Raw genomic sequence first — 20207 nt, 5'->3', positions numbered from 1 at the left:
AGTCGTAGTCCAGCTCCATGGAGCTCATCTGAGGCTTCCTCAGCTTCCATGCCAGGGAAGAAGGATCAGAGAACTGATCACTCATTTACATAGAATCTCCCTATGCCCAACCTCACATATCTACTGACAGGTGGATACAGTTGTTTTAACAGCCTGTAGATGGAAAACAGATTGTTTCTCTGTGGGAAAGAAAACCCATAGGAGCCAGTGTAAGAAAAGGTAAACTGTTTAATTTGTGTTTTAAAAACTATATAAAATGTAGGTTTGAGATTTATGGACAGATCAGGAGATGGATTTGGTAGTTTACCCATTATCGTGCTTCCTATGATAGAACCAAACCAACATTATGGCCTTATATTATAAAAAAACTGAACAAACTAACCTTCCAGTTTCTAAACAGAGCTAAGAAGTATACTTTGGGAGACCAAATGGAAAACACTGTATGGTAAGCAAATTAGCCTTTCACTATTTATTAAAAACAAGCAGGCAGTATTCTGGATTAATTCAAAAGTAAATGAATAAAATTCAGTATCACACTTAGTCCTGTTGTTACTTTAGCCTTTTTCAAACTCAATCCTTGAACAGTTGGCTCAACAGTCCTGATATTGATTATATCCTTTCACTTGGTGTTTGTGTGTGCTTTTCTAAATGTTTTAACTCCAACTGATTCTCTACAGAATTATACTAGGCTCTCCATCCCTGCTTTTTGCAACTCATTTTAATGGGTTGGACAGGAAAAGCCCTGCTTCATCTCAAAACACACAGTACCCAACCCTTACATTTCCCATTAATCAGTGGCCATCTGGGCCAGTCCTCTACCATCCCCACTTCCCATAACAAATTTCAAGGGAGAAACAGAAGGAGGGTGGCCAAAAACATTATACCATACTACTACCATTTTGGTAATAACACACCTATAATGACAGGGTAAGATCTGGAGAGCAGACTCCCGTGAACCACCTTGAGAATTAAATTACCAAAAGCAATAAAGTGACAATTAAGAGGTGTCAAGCTCTAATCCAAGGGCTCCTAATCTCTGTACCATAGATGCCTGAGAAGCTAATCAGTTCTTACAAAGATTTTGCAAATTCATATATATAGGAATCTAGTAGCTGTGCTACTATTTTTGAATAAATGCAGGTATTTTATGGTTATTAATGAAATATAAATTCATTAAAATAACACTGAATTCATAGAAGATATATGATGTTATAACAGAAAAACAGAAAAGGAAAGCATTTTCTTCGTGGCAGTGGTAAATGGGGTGCTGTTCCAAGCAGTATTTTGATACATATAAGAAATCTTCATCCTTGAAAATGTTGGAAACAGCTCCTCTGCTCTACTGAGATAATAGCAAAAGTCAACTATTTAACAAATGCATTATCTGATAGATTTGTAGACAATATGTTATACAAAATATTACAAAATGCACTTTAGTCTTACTGTAATAAAAAGGATAAGAAGTGAAATGTAATTTTGTTTTTAAAACAACTGTGAACATAAGGCCTCTAGGAAATGTAAGGTAAAAATTGTTAAAAGCCTTCTGCAATTGCATAATCAAAAATCATTTCATAGAACAAATGTATTCACATCACTATGACAACCCAAATGTGAAGCTTGTAATTTAGGCAAGTAAAAATCAATAGATTTTCTAATTAATACTTTCCAAATTCTATTTATCCACATAAACGTCATTCATACGGAACTACTCAATTTCTATTCTTAGTTTTTGAGAATTCCGCTATAGTTTCTGATTATTCCAAAGACTTTCTCATTAATGTAGTCTCTTATGATTTATTATATATTTCTTTCTTGGCATGAGGCCAACCACAATTACAATGATTAACTCATATAGAAACTTATAAATATCTGATCCTAGATTTCTATTTTGAACTCTATCTTTCTTAGGTCTGGCTTCTTTTTTTTTTTTTTTTTTGAGATGGAGTTTCGCTCTTGTTACCCAGGCTGGAGTGCAATGGCGCGATCTCGGCTCACCGCAACCTCCGCCTCCTGGGTTCAGGCAATTCTCCTGCCTCAGCCTCCTGAGCAGCTGGGATTACAGGCACGCGCCACCACGCCCAGCTAATTTTTTGTATTTTTAGTAGAGACGGGGTTTCAGCATGCTGACCAGGATGGTCTCGATCTCTTGACCTTGTGATCCACCTGCCTCGGCCTCCCAAAGTGCTGGGATTACAGGCGTGAGCCACCGCGCCTGGCCCGGTCTGGCTTCTTTTAATGAAAAGCTAAAGAAAAATGGGGGAAGCCTGAATCTACAAAGTGAATAAACAAGAAAATTTTAAAAAGATGGAAGTGAGAAAATGCAAAGGAAAAGAGAAACTGCCAAAAGAATAAATCGCAATAAGTGGAAGACCTTTGGACTCTACAGTTTCATACACATACACACACACACACACACACACACACACACACACACACACACATACACACACAAGCACACATACTTTAATATAAGAGAGGAGAGGCCAAAAAAATAAAAGGAACTGGTATATGAGTAAGGACTTTTAAAGCATGCATATAAAGTATGCGTATATTGTGGCCACCATTGTAATTCATATTACACATGAAGGTTAAATAGTGGAGCATAGCGTTCTAAAACATATCTTACTTTAAAACAAGTCTCTAAATATATTTCATCAAAACACATTTTAGATGCACATGAAAATCTTAGCTCTATATAAAAACAATCTATAACAGGTACTCCACTAGAAGGCAGTCCAGTTATTTTTCTTCTAGCTGTGTGTTTTCCTCCCTACTGAAATTGTTAGGGAATTCAGGCCAAAAAATAGTTTGTGAATATAAAAGGAAGCCAACTGGTTTTGTAAGCTATAAAAGGTTAAAATGAAACATTTCCCCTAGAAGCTTTGTAAGCAACACTTTTCTCCAAAATTTTATGACAGCTGGTACAGCATGAAACCATATGCCTTTTTATATCTCCTAAATAAAAATGACTAATTTGACTTATTAGCACTGATTCTCTGGAGACAGAGCTAAGAGAGTTCCTGCAGATTTATCTGGTTCTTATTATATTTTAACAATGTCTACTTTTACACAAGAAACAATTATGCTAGCCATCTGTTTGCAAATATTTGTGAAGAAATGACAAACTTTACCTTTATGCACTTCAGATAGCTTTAAAAAATAGAGTATGGGCCGGGCGCGGTGGCTCAAGCCTGTAATCCCAGCACTTTGGGAGGCCGAGGTGGGTGGATCACGAGGTCGAGAGATCGAGACCATCCTGGTCCACATGGTGAAACCCCGTCTCTACTAAAAATACAAAAAATTAGCTGGGCGTGGTGGCGCGTGCCTGTAATCCCAGCTACTCAGGAGGCTGAGGCAGGAGAATTGCCTGAACCCAGGAGGCGGAGGTTGCGGTGAGCCGAGATCGCGCCATTGCACTCCAGCCTGGGTAACAAGAGCGAAACTCCGTCTCAAAAAAAAAAAAAAAAAAAAATAGAGTATGTTGGGTGATTCACATCACAAAACTCTTCAGAGTTATATGATATTACCTATGAGAGAAAGAAGATGACATGCCCAGAGTGGATTTCAAATCATAAAATCACCAAATGTTAGAGTTAGAAGGACCCTCAGAGACCTCTACTGTCTAACTCTTGTTTTAAAGCTGAAATCCTATGGTCCAAAGCAGTTAAACAACTTGGCCATAGTCACACGGCTATTTACCAACAGAGAGAAAACTAAAAGACAAGTTTTTCGACATATCCAGTATTATTAACCCCATCCTCCCACTGAGAGTTCTCTCTCTCTAGAGAATCACAACTCTGAAACTACAGCAGACAATGTCCAGAAATTTAAATCAGAACTGAAAATTCCTTAAGAAAGCCAAGATTCTATCTTACATAGCACTGGCATATTGAGAGAGGGCTTGATCAGAGGTGACTGCTCGCCAGATATTATAAGTAAGAAGTAGGCTAAACAGAACAGACTCTGTCTATCAAGAGAATCTGGTGTCATTTCTCTTCAGCCAAAGACTATGAAGAACACACCTATAGTTGAATAAGTTGGGCCTATTATTTGTTGCAGTGAGAAAGAACATACATCAAGGGAACCATGGGCATCTCAGGAAGAATGTGTTAGAAATAATCTATTAAAGGACATGGGATTGGGTTGCATAATTTTGGTCAGGATCTAAGGAATAAGAAGTCCCCTCTAGATGGGATGCTAGCAGAAAGTGGGGTCGATTCTGTGATTGCGTATTGTATTAGTCCATTTTCACACTGCTGATAAAGACATACCTGAGACTGGGCAATTTACAAAAGAAAGCAGTTTCATGGACTTATATTTCCACGTACCTAGGGAGGCCTCACAATCATGGCAGAAGGCAATGAGAAGCAAGTCACATTGTACATGGATGGTATCAGTCAAAAAGAGAGACACTGTGCAGGGGAGCGCCTCTTTATAAAGCCATCAGACCTTGTGAGTCTTATTCACTATGATGAGAACAGCATGAGAAAAACCTGCCCCCCATGACTCAATTTCCTCCCACTGGGTCCCTCCCAAAACACGTGGGAATTCAAGATGAGATTTGAGTGAAGACACAGCCAAACCATATCATTCCACCCCTGGCCCCTCCCAAATCTCATGTCCTCAAATTTCAAAGCCAATCATAACTTCCCAAAAGTCCCCCAAAATCTTAACTCACTTCAGCATTAACTCAAAAGTCCACAGTCCAACATCTTATCTGAGACAAGGAAAGTCCCTTCTACCTATGAGCCTGTAAAATCAAAAGCAAGTTAGTTACTTCCTAGATACAACGTGGGTACAGGCATTGGGTAAATACACCCATTCCAAATGGGAGAAATTGGCCAAAACAAAGGGCTACAGGCCCCATGCAAGTTCAAAATCCAGTAGGGGCGTCAAACCTTAAAGCTCCAAAATGATCTCTTTGACTCCATGTCTCACATCCAGGTCATGCTGCTGCAAGAGGTGGCCTCCCACAGCCTTGGGCAACTTTGCCCCTGTGGCTTTGGAGGGTACAGCCTCCCTCCTGGCTGCCTTCACAGGCTGGCATTGAGTGTCTACGGCTCTTCCAGGCACACAGTATAAGCAATCTGTTGATCTACCATTCTGGGGTCTGGAGGTTATTGGCCCCCTTCTCACAGCTCCACCAGGCGGTACCCCAGTACGGACTCTGCATGGGGGCTCCAACCCCACATTTCCCTTCCGCACTGCCCTAGCAGTGGTTCTCCATGATGGTCCTGCCCCTGCAGCAAACTTCTGCCTGGGCATCCAGGCATTTCCATACATCTTCTGAAATCTTAGCAGAGGTTCCCAAATCTTAATTCTTGACTTCTGTGCACCTACAGCATCAACATCACTTGGAAGCTGCCAAGGCTTGGGGTTAGCACCCTCTAAAGTCACATTCTAAGCTGCACCCTCGCCCTTTTCAGTCATGACTGCAGTGCCTGGGACACAGGGCACTACTAGGTCCCTAGACTGCACACAGGATGGGGACCGAGGGCCCAACTCACAAAATCATGTTTTCCTCCTAGGCCTCTGGGCCTGTGATGGAAAGGGCTTCCATGAAGACCTCTGACATACCCTGGAGACATTTTTCCTATGGTCTTGGGGATTAACATTTGGCTCCTCGTTACTTATGCAAATTTCTGCAGCTGGCTTGAATTTCTCCTCAGAAAATTAGATTTTCTTTTCAAATTTTCCAAAGTTTTACACTCTGCTTCCCTTACAAAACTGAATGCTTTGAACAGCACCCAAGTCATCTTTTGAAGGCTTTGCTGCATAGAAATTTCTTCTGCCAGATACCCTAAATCATCTCCCACAAGTTCAAATTTCCACAAATCTCTAGGGCAGGGGAAAAATGCCACCAACCTCTTTGCTAAAACATAACAAGGGTCATCTTCACTCCAGTTTCCAACAAGTTCCTCATCTCCATCTGAGACCACCTCAGCCTGGATTTCATTGTCCTTATCATTATCAGCATTTTGGTCAAAGCCATTCAACAAGTCTCTAGGAAGTTCCAAACTTTCCCACATTTTCCTATCTTCTTCTGTGCCCTGCAAACTGTTCCAACCTCTGCCTGTTTCCCAGTTCAAAGTCACTTCCACATTTTTGGGTATCTTTTCAGCAGTGCCCCACTCTACTGGTAACCATTTACTGTATTAGTCCATTTTCACACTGTTGGTAAAGACACACCTAAGACTGGGAAATTTACAAAAGAAAGAAGTTTAATGGACTTACAGGTCCATGTGGCTGAGAAAGCCTCACAATCATGGTGGAAGGCAAGGAGGAGCAAGTCACATCTTACATGGATGAAAACAGACAAAAAGACAGAACTTGCACAGGGGAATTCCTCTTTATAAAACCATCAGATCTCATGAGACTTATTTACTATCATGAGAACAGCACAAGAAACACTTGTCCTAATGATTCAATTACTTCCCACCAGATCCCTACCACAACACGTGGGAATTCAAGATGAGATTTGGGTGGGGACACCAGCCAAGCCATATCAGGTATCTTGGTGAACTGCGTCTACAGGGAGGGAAGAAGTTAAAGCTACAAGTAGTAAACAAGTAACAATCACTTATTTTAGTTGAAAAAGAAGGAGGCATTGGTGTTCAATGGGTTGAATAGTGACCTTGTTTTTGTCTCACTCCATCATAGTTTCAGAGTGATCTTGTCTGGTGCTGATGTTCTGTGATGTTCCTCTGTCGGCCTAATTGTATTTAACAGTCCAGCCTGCAGTAATATAAATAAAACCTAGTCGTGAGCATCAGACAATCTCCTGGATATCATCAGCTACCTTTTAAAAATTTCTCTAAGTGTATTCAGTGGATGAGGTAGATGAACATATCTGATTCTTTGGTGCCAATTTTGCCTAGTTCTCAAATGGAATGCTTGAATCTCTATAAAGAAAACTTGGAAATCCTCTTTTACAAAATCAAACTACCAGATCAAAACAGCACAAAGCAACACTTACTATCTACTCTTACTATAATAACTGTACATTGGAAAGCAAAATGAATTTGACACCTGGAAGTTTGAATCCTGACACTGCTTCTTGATAACTATGTGACTTGATAGATATGTCACTCTGACATTCTCAAAGCCACAAGGATTGAATAAGATAATACAATTTGTCTCAAGAGACTCACAATCATGACTTCTCAAAGTGTTGTCTCTTTCTCAGTTTTAGTCTTAAGAAACATTTTCTTCTGCAAGCCTTCCTATAACCAGGGAGCATTTACGAACAAGCACTTCATGGGCCTTGATTACTTAATGTCCCATCTTGACTTCTAACATCGAGTAGTTAGATTAACCCTTTTAGCCATGGTAATAGTTTATCTTTGCTTCAGGTTCATGGTGAAATAATTCCAAATGACACAATTAAAATCATGACTGATTAATAGGAAAAAGTTTATAGATGGGGAGAATGGTATGAACAGATAACAACTAGAATTGGCACTTGGGTATGAGAAAGTTGAAGGATAAGATATTCAAGCTTACTGAGCATATTCTAAAAATGCTGATCAAGAGTAAAGTGAAATTTAATAGCATTGACAAATGAAACAGACGAAATTTATCATTAAAGTCAACACTTCAAATTGACCATTTTTTTTTTTTTTTTTGAGACAGAGTTTTGCTCTTATCACTCAGGCTGGAGTGCAATGGCTCATTCTGCACTCACTGCAACCTCTGCCTCCTGGGTTAAAGTGATTCTTCTGCCTCAGCCTCCCAAGTAGCTGGGATTACAGACACCTGCCACCGTGCCCAGCTAATTTTTGTATTTTTAGTAGAGACAGGGTTTCACCATGTTGGCCAGGCTAGTCTCAAACTCCTAACCTCAGATAATCTGCCCACCGCGGCCTCTCAAAGTGCTGGGATTACAGGCATGAGCCACTGCACCCAGACTATAAAGTTCTTTTTGATCAGATGTAAATTAGTTCTCTGACTAAATTAGCAAAAAGAAAGAGGAGGAGGAGAGGGAGAGGAGGTAGCAATAATCACAGAAGTGAGTAATACAGAGGCAAAGAGTATGTTTCAAGATCTTAGAATTGTAAAACCTTTTTTACAGAAGGTTATGAAGAAGCCTCCAGCCAGAAAGCAGAAGGGAAAAGACATTTCTGGCAACAATTACTTAAAACAAAGGAACAGTCACTGACCTCTTGGATTGCCTTTGATCATTTGGATACCTTGAGGCTCAGGGGAAATTTGAAAGTTTCACAAATATCTCTTGACATCTTTACTTAGTGGAGTCTTGTTTACCTTTCCAATAAAATGGCAAGGTTTCTAATATGTAGCACTGACGATTCTTTCCCAGTTACTTAACTATTAGTATCCTCAAACCTCAGTTATCCATTCACACAGTTGAGAGGAGTGCCTAGATACATAACACGAAATGTCAATCTCCTGCTGGAAGTTCTGTTAGCATTACAACTCCAAGTTCCTGAGTTGCACACATCAATATAACATGAGAGGCATGGACCTGGAACAGAGTTTGAGAGAAATTCTGTTAAATAAGGGCCCTGGAGTTGCTCTGCAAGGACCAACCTGGCTCTCACGTTATTTGACTTAATAACTACTTCAATGGGATATAAAGCAGAAAAAGAAACAAATGTCAAGAAAAATAAAATGTCAAAAGCCTCATTAGCTCAGTTGGCTAGAAACAAGTGCTAATGACCCTAGAGCATAGGGTCACAGATGTGATTGTTTCCTGGGCTAGTTGGCTGCCACATACCTTACTTATAACTGCCTAACACTCACACAAATCCTTTCCAGTGATCGAATAGCATCGATGATTCAGTATAATAAATCCGTACTGTAAGAAATAGGGCAGAAATCTGCATTATCCAAATCATTACCAGGCATGTTTACTGAAGACCTGACTGTCCTTCAGATTAAAGAAACAGAATACAAAATAACAGTACTCACTAACTCACCTCCAGGGCCATGGGATGTTGAATGCACATAACTAGGAGGCTCTCATAGCCATGGATATCTGGGCAACTCTGCTCACACCAGTTGAATTGTATGTCTTCCAAAGATCAGTGTGATTATTCACAAGCCTACTGATGCTAGTTATACCTTGTGTAATAAGTAACATGGTAATGGTGAAGGACAAGTGCAAAGAGAAAAACAGACTCAATTCCATGAAAACAAAATTGCAACTTATTAAAGGAAAGCTACTGAAAAAAAATAAAGAAAAAAACTATCAAATTGTGGATGAAACAACTATAAAAGATTGTTTGGGGTGGGAATCATAAACATTCAGGACTCCATACCCAAATTTCATAACAAGTCCTGTTAAATTGGTAGTCTACTTCAAAGAAACCAAAACTGGAAATCATAAAGGATGCATTATACTCTGGTTTCTGAATGAAAAAATACCAGCGGCATAGTGGTGACAAGAGCTAATTATTAAATTTTCAGAACTTTGTGAGTCTGTTATTAAATATTGCCATTGTTAATAATTAAATGATACAAACTTGTTATATTAAAAATAAAAGTGTTAAACACCAAAGACTCATCACTTCCTAAATATTTTACTACACTTGACCATTATCCATATTCTTGAGGTTATTTATATTTATTCTGTCTGTATAAGTGGAAACACTGTATAATTGTGTGCTGCTACACATTTCAACTCTACATTCAATGCTATGTTGATATCTTAAAAAGGGCCATGGTAAAAGTATGTACACCACAGGAATTATGAGACACAATAATCAAGGCCATTTTTTTCCAGAAAGTTGATTGTTAAACATTCATCAGCAGTTCACTAAACAGTGAAATAAGTAAATGGGACCATACTCAAAGTAAAATCCTTAACCTACAGCAGAAGGCTGGCAAATACACACATGTGTTTAGAAGTCTTAAGTTAAAATAAAAGTGCTAAGATATGTATATATTTTTTAATGTCCTCCATTTTAATATTTTCAATTAATCTACAACTATTGATCCTTATTCAAATAAGGGCTTTCCCCAGAGATACTAAAAAAGTAGAACAAATTTTTATAACCTTTTGGAAAGTAGTTTGACAACATTTATTGAGTAATTTGAAAATCCATACCCCATATCCCAGAAACTTCACTTCTATTACTTTATATTAAGAAAATCATGGCCGGGCACGGTGGCTCAAGCCTGTCATCCCAGCACTTTGGGAGGCCAAGGCGGGTGGATCACGAGGTCGAGAGATCGAGACCATCCTGGTCAACATGGTGAAACCCCGTCTCTATTAAAAATACAAAAAATTAGCTGGGCATGGTGGCGCGTGCCTGTAATCCCAGCTACTCAGGAGGCTGAGGCAGGAGAATTGCCTGAACCCAGGAGGCGGAGGTTGCAGTGAGCCGAGATCGTGCCATTGAACTCCAGCCTGGGTAACAAGAGCGAAACTCCATCTCAAAAAAAAAAAGAAAAGAAAATCATAATTGATATAGTCCAATGTGTATAAACATGTTCATATTATTTAAAATAACAAAACATACATAAATAACCTAAATGTTTAGCAGTAGGAAAATGATTAAGTCATAATACATCGATATAATGGAATACAATACAATGAGTAAAATCATGTTTCAAAGAATGTTTCATGACCAAGAAATTCACCAAATATTAATAGTGGTTATCACTGCGTGATGGGACTTACACTAAGTCAGTGTTTTATACAAGTAATGCATATGCATTATTGAAATGTGATAAAAACAGAAATAAATAAAAATAAGAAAATAACAATCATCCATAATTCCACAACACAAAGATAACTGTTTAAGCTTTTGTTGTTTATTCTTGCAGATTTTTATCTTGCGTACTCTCACACACATACACACACACACACACACACACACACACACAGATTTTCGACCAAAATGGCATTATAAGGTGCATATTATTTTGGAACTACTTTTTTCATAGTAAGTCTTGAAATCTTCATGGAAATTTTTTACCTTATTTTCATATTTCCAATTTAAAAAATAATGACCATAAAATAGCTTCTTTCCAAAGACAATCCCCAATGGACTATGCCTGTGGATGCTGGCAGCTACCCTCATGGAGAAACTATGTAAAGAGGTCATATAGATGGAGAGAAGCCCTAATATTATATGAATAGAAGGAAGGCTCGGCCTTTTCAGCATCCTCACTGAGCCCAACCTTTCAGCAGTGCCCACCAAGGAATATAAGTGAAGCTATCTTGGATTCTCTAACCCAGTCAAACCCTTAGATGACTGTAATCCCAGTCAACAGTACATGGAGAAGAAGACCCATTCATCTGAGTTCAAGTCATCCAAAAAGATATGACAATAAAATGTTGTGTTTAAGGTACTAAGTTTTGGAGGTTTGTTAAGCAGCAATAAATAACCAAAACAGAACATGCATTTTTTCATATAATATGGAAAAACAATATTATTTTTAAAGGTATTATAACATGTGTGTACTTTTGCATATGTAGACACATATACATAAATATATATAACTTATTTCCTGCCTGAATGCATACCTAATTTCACTATTCAGATTCATTCTGCACATAGGAAAGAAAAATTGCTAACACTGTAAATTATTTATTGAATGTAAATCTAAAAATCACACAGACTGATGTAGTTTTTCACATGTGTGTTTTTCTCTTCATATGACGAAACCAAATCACAGAGAGTAAATGATTTGTCCAAGGTTATCAAAGTCACACCAGCAGTTGGTCTCTGGTTCCCAGATCTATACCCCTTCCTCTATGGTATATTGTCTCTTTTAAAAATGCACCATCTCATTTCAGACAACCACAGGACTGAAAAAAAAATGATCTATCAGAAGATAGATGCAGTCTCTACTTGTCTAAAAACTAGAAGAATCATAAATCTTACAGAATAGCCTGGTCTTCAGGGATTTCTAGTCAGATAGATTTGGGCAAGCCAGAAAAGTTCAGATGTGTTGCAAAAATCTATGGGTAAGCACTGAAAATATTATTGCTTGAAGTGAAGGCCACATGACAGAGAATATACTTGCTTATCCACCCAGCACTATTCATTTAAATTTATGAACCAGTCATTCCCATGTGAACACAGCTGGAGATGGCATGAGGGAAGCCAAAAACTGAGAGTGGTAGAAGAGAGAGCTAAAAGAGAAAAGGAAAAATGAGAAAATTGAAATAACAAAAATATATATAATGAACTAATCCCTACATCTTCCTGTCCCGTGAGCCATGAAACACCAAAGGAACAGTTCTAAGGAAAGGGAGTCTGATTCACTGACATGTAACCCATGAAGCGTAAATTACCAAGACAGCCCTTTCATCTTACTGCCTCCTCATACTAACCTAGTAAGGCACCAGAGCTGGAAGGTACCTAATTTCAACTTCTGCTTTTCTTTTGTTTTCTTGGGCAATATCTAATGTTAATGTGTTAAATAAGCAATACACCCTTATAAGACACAACTAGAGAAAGAAGTCATTTCCAATTTTATCGGTCATGGAGAAATATAGTAATTCCATATGTAAGTCTAAGAAGGTCAAAAGAGGCACTGGTTGATAAGAAATATTTCCCTTCATCTTCAAAATGTGATTGTCACAAGCGCTAATCCATATCATCATGAAGAAGGGTCTTAGAAGATCAGCTTTGTCAAGGACAAAGCATTTACGGAAGTTTAGAACTGAACTCTGTCAAAGGTAAATACCCACCTTTATATACGTACATGTATCTTAATGATGTCAAGGTACTGACTCCAATACAGATTTCCTTGCTGCAATAACTGCCTAGTGCCCATAACATGGAGACTGAACAGTTTCCAAAATAAACTAGGAGAAATAGCACATTTTGGGAGATAGAGAAATTCCAGTTACTTGCCTTGCTTTTCTCAGTACAATGCGTCTATTAAATTACCTCACACTACCAAATAAAATCATGTAACACAAATGCCATGCCCTATCGAACTGCTAAGAAGGAAATTCTCAGCTTCCTTTGGTGGAATTCTGGTAATGACATAGCAGGTGCAACCTGCAGTTTTCCCACCTTTCTTGACCTATCATTGTGTGCTGAATGTGAACAGAAGCTGCAGTGCCAGGTACTGTGGATAGTACTTATACTGATCACTGTTTATTTGTCTTGAGTCAGATGTTTTTCATACTTCTCAGAGCAATGCTCTTCCTAATCCCATTCATTTGTGTTCTTCATAATCTCACTCATCTAATGAGTCATATTAGAGGGAAACTGCACCTAGCCTAAGAACTCCATGTTTTGAGGACAATGAGGTGACTTCTTATACAGATACTTAAACTCAGTGACATTTTCTGGTTTTCCTTGCGGAAAGAAGAACAATTGTTTTGACAGTGTGTGCTGCCCCTCCCCTTCAGTAGAGTATTCTGTGTACTTTCTTTACAGGTTGTTTATTTCAAAAGACATCCTTGCACTTCTCAATTTTTTCTTAAAAAACAAGGGCACATTTTCTAAGAGCTTTCTGAAAAACACTGGAAAATTCCACAAAATCTACAGACAGTTTGCCTGTGTCAAATCTTCTCCTACATAATATAAACTATCATATAAAAAATAGGTTTCTCTTCCAGAAAGGAGGCAATTCCTTCAAACAAAAAGTATTCAAGGCCAGGCAGTGGCTCACATATGTAACCCCAGGACTTTGGGAGGCCAAGGCAGGCAGATCACAAAGTCAAGAGTTTGAGAGCAGCCTGACCAACATGGTGAAACCCCATCTCTACTAAAAATACAAAAATTAGCCAGTCATGGTGGCAGATGCCTGTAATCCCAGCTACTCAACAGGAGGCTGAGACAGGAGAATTGCTTGAACCTGGGAGGTGGAGGTTGCAGTGAGCCAAGATCATGCCACTGCCCTTCAGCCTGGGCGACAGAATGAGACTCTGTTTCAAAGAAAAAATTATTTGAGACTCAAAATTCACCGCATGGACATCCTTTAGCAAGAACGCAAAAATTTTAAATTCACATTATGTGAATTTAATATTTAAGAGGAGCAATTTAAAAATATATATATTTAAATATATTTAATATAAAAGAGGAGCAATTATAGGAAGTTGTATTGTCATAGTCTCACTGTCTTGAGGAGCAACTGAAAGTACAGATGTCCCTTCCCCGCTGTAACTTTCCACAGTTTCAGTTATCCAAGGTCAACCAAAAATATTAAGATATTTTGAGAGACACCACATTCACATAACTTTTGTTACAGTATATTGTTATCATTGTTCTATTTATTATTAGTTACTGTTGTCAATCTCTCTTTACTAAAAATACAAAATTAGCCAGGCATGGTGGCACACGCCTATAATCCCAGCTACTCAGGAGGCTGAGGCAGGGAGACTGAGGCAGGAGAATTGCTTGAACCTGGGAGGCAGAGGTTGTGGTGAGACGAAATTGTGCCACTGCACTCCAGAGTGGGCAACAAGAGCAAAACTCGAAAGGAAGGAAGGAAGAAAGGAAGAAAGGGAGGGACGGAGGGAAGGGAAAAAGGAAATAGTATATACAGGATCTGGTAAGATGCAGGACTTCAGGAATCCACTGGGGGGGCTTCGGTCTTAGAACATATCCCTTGTGGATAGGGGGAACTACTGTAATCCAAAATTTTCCGGTTGACTCAGTTTCTTTTTCCAGAAGAGGAAATTATTCCTTCTCTTTAGCCTAGAGCAATATTGTAATCATCACATCAAAGAATATAGAGAGAGAAGAGTCACTGAAACCTCTAAGTACAGATAAAATTTTGTAAACTCCCTAAATTCTCTTCAAACAACAATTTGTTATTTTTATGGTTTTTTTTTTTTTTTTTTGAAAAATTACATGATGTTCTGAGAGATTTTCTAAGACAACCCCAGGAGTGCAAAAATGCTGCTTACACATAGAAAAAGTATCACAAGAGATAAAATAATACAAACATTCTTGCAATTTGCTTTAATGCTGACCTGGAGGGCTGCATTTATGAGAAAGGGCCATGATATATGTACTAAATTTGTAAAACTGAGTCCATCATCAAAGGCTTCAGGGTATATGTATGTGCAAGACACTAAAGCATGAAAAAGAACTTTAAAGTGAATATGTAAGGCTTGATTCCAAACCTGAAAGCACCAGATCTATGGCTTCAGAGAAACAGAAAGAACACTCCACTAGTTTTTTAGAGCAGTTCCCAACCATGAGGTTATGACACATCTGTGTCACAGATAAATTTTGAGCTGTGCTGCAAGCAGTATGTTTATAATAATATTTTAAAAGGAAAGTTTGTAACTGATTTACTTTGAAAAAAATAATTTAAAGCCAATTCATAGTGATCCTCACTCATGTGCACTCCAGTTATGTTTTCTGAGTGAAAGAGAGAAGTTGAGCAAGGTTACAACTTGTTCCCAGATATTATCCCCTTGTACACATGAATGAATCCATTTGTTCACTGATTTAAGAAATGCTTTTTAAGTTTCTAGAATGTTCCAGGCACTATGCCAGATATTGTAAATGCAAAGATGATTAAAGTAAGGTCCTTACCCTTTGGAGAACCCATATAACTAATGTGGGAGGCAGATATGTAGTGAAATCCAAAGCGATGAATGTTAATACAAGTAAATGCTAAGTGATAAGGAAACACTGGAAAGAAAATAACTTTCTGGATAAGTCAAGAAAGATTTCACACAATTAGGTTAGTTGAGATACGTCTTACACAATTACTAAGAATTTACTCAGGAAAAGAGGCAGGGAAATCATAATTTATTGTCTAGAAAGTGATAAGACATTGGAGTTGCTCTTTTTGTTATGACTTTTTTTTTAAGTAGGAAAGCAACATGACTAGACTTGTTTTCAGAAAGTGAATTTTGTATTGATACATAATAATTATATATATTTATAGAGTACATATATTTTGATACAGGCATACAGTGTATAACAATCAAATCTGGGTAATTAGGATATCCTTCACCTCAAACATTTATCATTACTTTGTGTTGAGAACATTCTAAACTTCTAGCTATTTTTGAAATATCCAATAAATTATTGTTACCTATCATCATCCTACTGTGCTGTTGAACACTAGAATGTATCCCTTCTATCTAACTGTAATTTTATACTCATTAACCACCTTCTCTTCATCCCCCTCCCACACACACCCTTCCCAGCCTTTGGTAACCACCATTCTACTCTCTACCTCCATGAGATGAACTTTAATAGCTCCCATACATGTGTGAGGACATGAAATATTTGAGAGAAAGCTAACCTTGAGGATTATATATGAGATGCTTGGGAGAGGAGAGAAACTGGAAGCTGGAATTCCAGTTAGGAGGTTATTAGAAGAGTCAAGGTAAGAAATGGTGAGAGCCTAAACCAAGCAGTGCCTGCAGGAGTCAAAAGACTGAAATAGATTTAGATTTCAGTGCTATTTAAACGACAGGACATTCAATCAGGTATGATGACTGATTGGATTCAAGAGGTGAGGAAGAGATAAATTAATCAAAAATGACTCCAAATTTTCTAGCTTGAGTAACTTAACAGATATTGGTATTATTAATCAAAGACTAACAGGAAGACAAAATAGGTTTCAAGGGATGAATTTTGTTTTGGACGTGTTAAGCTTGAGATGTCAGTGGGTCGGTCAAGTAGAGCTGTTCCTCAGAGAGACATATTGTAATCAGATTTCAAGAAAAAAGAAAAAGAAAAAAAAAGTATTGGTTAACAATAAAGATTGACACGCATTATGTATAAGTTGTAGCTAAAAATGTAGAACTGAATGACATCACCCAAGAAATGTGATAACAGAAAGGGGTGCAGGCCAGAATTCCAAGGAATACCAAGCCTTGGAGAGTGGGCAGAAGAGTGGGGAAAGCTGAGAAAAAGAAGGCATTAGGCAGGCAAACGAATAGAGAAATGTGCTTTGAAAAAATTTTTAAAGGAGGAAGTTGTCAAAAATACTATGTGCCAAAGAAAATCAGAATGAGCACAGAAAAGGGACATTGAATTTGACAAACAGGGTGTTATTAAGTGATCTTAGAGCAATCTCAGGAGTATAAGAGCAGAAACCAAGAATCTATTAAGCTGAAAGACATATACCACGTTCTCTGAAGATCAGGAAAGGGGATTTAAAAGATACAATACTACGCATCTCCCATAGAAATCATTGTTCCTTCTGCCAGGAGCCTCATGGATGGTTACAAATATATTAATGGAAGGAGGGGTGCAGGAGAGGTAAAATGCCTACCTTTTGACTATGATCTTCTGTGCCAGTTATTAGCTTGGTGTTTCTCAGACTCACCTTCTATGTTCTACTTTATGAAGCCCTGTGATGCTGGGGCTGCAGCTGGGCAAATCATATTTCCAGCTGGCTCATTTGCCATGAGTTCCCTGATGGGTCCTGAGGCTAGGGAGCACTGAAGGAAGAATGCAAGGCTGAACGAGGGGCAGAAGGGGTTACTCCTTCCTGTTTGCCTTCTGGTTTCTTAACTGTGACTGAAATAATGGCCCCTCTTCAAGGCAAAGGCTTTGGTTCCAGTCTGCAGCTTTTTGGTCTCACCGTGCCGAGATTCAGACTTATTGTGTTCCTCCAAGCTTCCTGGTTCCAATAACCCCAATCTCTTCCTTTTCTCTCCCTAGTCCTACAAGTGGTAGCTATTTCCTGAGACAGGGAATAATAACAGGCAAAGAACAGGTTTGGAGACGAAAACTCCAGTGCTCTGTAATGGAGATACTAAAGATGTCTGTGATTAATATAGTGACTACAAGACTTCAGGCACTTTTTAATCCATCATTTATTCAAACACACACACACATTATATATATATATATATACACACACATAATATTGAACTATGTATATTAAACTATATATATATGAATAATATTAAATTAGCCTATCACAAGGAAGTCTGAATATTCTGAGTTGTTTTTCCTGTAGTGAAACAGCATTGGACTGAACAAGCTGATTTGTGCTGATATTTGCACTACCTCTAACTGCTTGTGTGATGTTGAACAGGTCATTTCTTTCTTCTCTCAGCATTAGTTTTCATATTTATAAAATGAGTAAATTGATTATACTTTGATGGCCACCCTAGAAAGTACTGTTGATTATGGCAGGAGGTAGAGAAATAGGGGTGAGAATGGCAACTGGAAATAGAAGGGTAGAGCATGGGGGAAACTTGTATGACTATTTTTCAGAGTCCAAGTTGGCATCTCTGCTGAAACTTTAAGTCACTTTTTTGCTTGAGAGGCATGACAATGCAGTGGTTAAGAACACTGACTCGGCTCTCAAAGAGATTTGGTTTATGTTTTTCAGATGTAGTTTAAAACTCTGTATCTACACCTATTAGCTCTGGGATAAAAGGTAAAACAATTAAGCTTTCTGATTCTTACTTTCATAATCACTAAAATTAGTATACATGTTTCATAAAATAGAGGTCTAGGGTTGCTGGATATGAAGCGATAGGAGGGACAGCTACTTGAAACATTAGGAGGAGCTGAATCTGTTTACTGAAACCACTTTGAAAGGTTGTCCTGCCATATCTCCATATAGAAAGAAATGTTTCAGCCCCTTACCTGGATTAAAAAGAACAGAACCCGCAGATAGATGCTATTATTTTTAGGCATTTGATATTTTTCTAGTAATGAGGAATGGCTGCCCATTGGTGGATTCATTTGGAAAGAATGAAATGTTCCTGGATTTCATCAAATTACATGTACTAAAAGCATATGTGCTGGTGAATACTGAGTTAATCTGCTTGCTTTCCTCGTACATGCATTAAGGAAAAAGCATCTTAAGGAATTTTTTAAGGTGTTGGGATATACTCCACAGATATCATGGAAAAAAATAAGGATGAGTACATCAGGACCTATACTGAATATAAGAAACTACGGTGCATTCACAGATGCATGATTTTTTTTTTCATTACAGGATTAATTTCATAGAATACTGTGGCACATTTCTTAGCATTTCTAGCCAGTGAAAAGCGGATGGAAAAAATTAAGAGCAAGACCATCTTTTTGACCAAAGGAGACAGCTGTTTAAATTCCCTATGCTTTCTTTCTAAATATTATTCTGCTGTGCTAGCTTGCCTCTTGGTCTTAAAATAGAATTTTGCAAGTACCATTTACATCGTTATGTCAGACCGTTACTACAAAGCAGGTGAAAATTAAACATACAGTCCCTGGAACCAGAAACTTCAAGGCAGATTTCTAAGGCCAAGAGGTCATCTCCTTAGGTTAACATATATTTGGATACATTAACCCATCCCATTCCTAAACAGCCACACTCACATGCAAATTTTCTCTATAATTTGAGGCATCTGTAAATAATGCAGATGATTCTAGGTCCCAAAGGTGCCAGGACAGAAATTAGGCTCCTTTGGCAATTGCAGTAACTTTTTTAAGTTACACAGATTATCACTTAAGTGTCTGGTTCATCAAATACAATATGATATATAAAGAAAGGAGTAGGAGGGAAATGTGGTAGAGACATGTATTTGAACTGATTTAAAAATATGTCTCCTTTGAATGACTAATGTAATGTTCTAAGGTAGAATTTTGCAGTTTCTTAAATGCTTTGCTCTAAAAGCATATTTACAACTTGTACTCAGAATGAAAAGTTGAATATGAGGAGTATATGAGACAGCAACAAATCTTTATTTCAAAATTTTTGTGCAGGCTTTTAAGAACAAACGTTAAAGTTAAATGCTAGCTCTTGCATATTCTAGGTGGAATTATAAGTAGGTTTTCCTATTCTTTGAAAAAGAAAAGAAAGAAAAAATCTGTGATTTTTGGTCATGAAAGAGAAAGCCCATGGCGAGAGACTTAACTATAAAGGTTTGGGCTCAGGCTTACGCTTTTTCATTGTCTATGATAATGGATTGAATCATGTTTCTTTGTTTTCTAAAGAAAACACAATCATAGTAAGCAATATGTTTTTGCTTTTCAGGGATACACACTAATACTTATCCTTTTTTTCTCAAGCACTTGTAGTTGTCGGAATGTACTCACGTACATTTCACATAAATGTGAGCCTCTTAATGTCCGTGTGTGATGAGCAAAAGAGGAATCATCCTGTTTTACAGCTAAACTGACCTTCAGAGAGACTATGACTTGCCCAAGGTCAGATTGTGTATCTCTTTAATGTTATTTGATTACAAGCAAAATAAGCCCAGCTCACACTGACTTAAGGAATAAACGAATTGTTCATTGGCTCATGTAACTTGAGGCCTGCAGGGGTGGCGTGGGAAGGGAAAGATAAGGTGAACTGCCTTT

The sequence above is a fragment of the Saimiri boliviensis genome, chromosome X (assembly GCF_048565385.1).
Source record: "Saimiri boliviensis isolate mSaiBol1 chromosome X, mSaiBol1.pri, whole genome shotgun sequence".
NCBI classification, from domain to species: Eukaryota; Metazoa; Chordata; class Mammalia; order Primates; family Cebidae; genus Saimiri; species Saimiri boliviensis.
The sequence above is the reverse complement of the archived record's forward strand: the minus strand, read 5'-3'. Positions refer to the sequence as shown.